Raw genomic sequence first — 2,827 nt, 5'->3', positions numbered from 1 at the left:
AATTTGACATAAAACTGGTATCAGAAAATACAAATACGTAACTCTATTATTTCTTCTTTAAATATTCAGTTTTGTGCAGATGTTTTAGTCCTTTTTTCGCAATTCCGGACAGTTAACATAAAACTGAACAATTGTATACAGAAAGAAGCGATTCATTTTGCGTATGTTTAACAGGCTAATATTGCACCTACGTTGTATGAACGGATGAGAAAGCAGTTGGTTCCGAGCAGACGTGTTATTAAAACAAAGAGGAACGTTGCTAGGTCGCTAGCGGCCAGCACAGCACGCGAGTAAACAAGGCGAAGCCGTAGATGGGCGCTGCCGCCAGCCGCTAAATGAGCGGGTCCCTCATTAAAGGAGAACTGGCGAGACGCGCAGCGCGCCCCGCTGCAAAGGAGCTTACGCGCCGCGTCGCCAGGGAATTCTGGCGGCAAGGACGCAGTGCCATGTCGCGCGGAAAAAGCCGCCGCCGCCGACTGTTGTACCGTCTGCTGTCTTACGACTCGGAGCAATTGTTTTGCTTCTCCCATTTCATATTATAATTGCGTTTCGCAAAGGCGGATCGCCACGCATTTGCTTTCGTACCATCTGTTTAACAATATCCGAAATTTCAATCGTCTTGCAATTTTTGGCAAGAAAGTGAAGCTTCCATTTGAACCAGCTCTTGGAGAAACAGAAATAAATAAAGAAACAAGTGGGAGCGGGAGGGATGGGGTGGAGAGAGGGGTGGAGCGCCAGTACAGCACCAGACGAATCATGCTTTTGATTCGAAAAAGAGACAGGTGTAAACGCCGATGAGACACTCAAAAGTTACTGAAGCATCATATGTCCCAAGATACAAGGGAAGCAGCCCATCTGTGTGCACTCTGATGGTCTTCTAGGGGTTGCGTTCTGAAGACCATTTCATGGCACAAGAAACAAGGTAATTATAGAATCCTTATTTCACAAAAGGCAGACCTTTAATTTCTAGGTCTACATTTCGTATCAACCCCTATCTTCCGTAAACAAACTGAGTCAACTGAATGTCTAACCCTGTGACTGCCAACGGGACGTATTTGTCCCACGACAGGTGTTAGAGAACTGTTGCACATTATTGCTCTGTGTCAATGTCTCACTGGTAAAGGGAAGCCTACTAATGATCAGCTGAATTCTTATAATTACACATGTCGTCTGCAGGTTGTGTTGTCCCCAAGTTTCATTGTTAACCCTCGTTTCCATATTGTCACACCGAATTAGTTGGCACCTGCAAATACGCAACCCAGTGACTAGATGGGAAAAGAAACTTGTCATATGGCAAAATGATAATGGCTCTGAGCACTATCGGACTTAACTTCTAAGGTCATCAGTCCCCTAGAACTTAGAACTACTTAAACCTGAGGACATCACACACATCCATGCCCGAGGCAGGATTCGAACCTGCGACCGTAGCGGTCTCGCGGTTCCAGACTGTAGCGCCTAGAACCGCACGGCCACCTCGGCCGACGGCAAAATGATAGACTGGCGGCTCAAATGCCTCAGGTCTAGGATAACAGTGATGTTAATCAACTATTGAAAAGAAAAAGGACACTGGCTCAAGATTACGCAGTTCTCCTCTACATGTCTACATGCATTACAAAGTAATCTAAGGGAGTGTTACACGACCATTACCTTCCACAATATATATACAGTGTGCTTATTATTAACGTTTAAAAACTGCGAAGCGACGTAGATAATGCTGAGAGAACAAATCTGATATAAGACACATGAGGTCGCAAATGTCGCGAAATACCCCAAAAGCGGTTGACAAATGTTGAACATGTGACGTCGGCAGATGTCGTACCTCGTCGCATGTGCAGCGGCTGAGCCATTTGGTCTGTCGCACCTGATCATCCCAATCCAGTTCAAGTATTCACTTCGCTGTGTCTAGGCCCACGTGCGCGACTTTAGCGTGTAGAGCTCAGGGTTGGAGTCTTGAGTCTGGCAGCCACTATTCTTTTCACTGCGTTAAGCAATTAGGTCTTTACATTGAGGCAAGATTTTTTAAAATTTATTTAACAGTCTCGTGGTCTCCGCTGGTTTATCACAAAGTACAGTACAAGATAAGCTTCTAAACTGCCGAAAAAAAGAAAGAAGTAGCAAAAGGAAAGACATGCAGAATAACAACAGCTTTTACTTGGTTACAGCAAGGAAAATAATTTTTTAACTTCCACGTTTACAACAGATCACATTTACAAAAGATGTTCGAAATTTTGCACCATTTGTCGGACTGCAAGTATTGTGTCGTCAAATCGTCCCTTCACGCCCAAGCCCAACCGCTCCACGTGCGCCGAGGTGTGTCATCTGGTGACCTCACACGTTCAACATTTCCCCCCCCCCCCTTTTTTGGGTATTTCCCGACATTTACGACCCCATGAGTCTATCAAATTACTTGTCTCAGCGTCATCTACTCCGCTTCGGGGTTTTTTAAATGTTAATATGAATCATTCATTATAAATGATCTAGTGGGTGACACCGGAAGTTCCAAGATCATCTGCTCTACACAGAGGAATGGCAATACTAGGAAGGCGTGGAGAAGAGAAACTTTTGGCGCAATGATTGGCAGTTGACCCTCAACATAAATAATGTAACATATCGCCCGTAAATAGACAGGAAGTTCCTTTATTGAACTGTTGTATGGTTGCAAAGCTACCACTGTAAGCCATCATATGTATTAAATATTTAGGAGTATGCGCACGGACTGTGCGGCTGGTCCCGGCGGAGGTTCGAGTCCTCCCTCCGACATGAACATTTTTTTTTTTTGTATGCGAACGGAGCAATGTTCAAATGGTTCAAATGGCTCTGAGCACTA

The sequence above is a fragment of the Schistocerca serialis genome, chromosome 4 (assembly GCF_023864345.2).
Source record: "Schistocerca serialis cubense isolate TAMUIC-IGC-003099 chromosome 4, iqSchSeri2.2, whole genome shotgun sequence".
In the NCBI taxonomy this organism is placed as follows: domain Eukaryota; kingdom Metazoa; phylum Arthropoda; class Insecta; order Orthoptera; family Acrididae; genus Schistocerca; species Schistocerca serialis.
Note: the sequence above shows the minus strand (reverse complement) of the source record.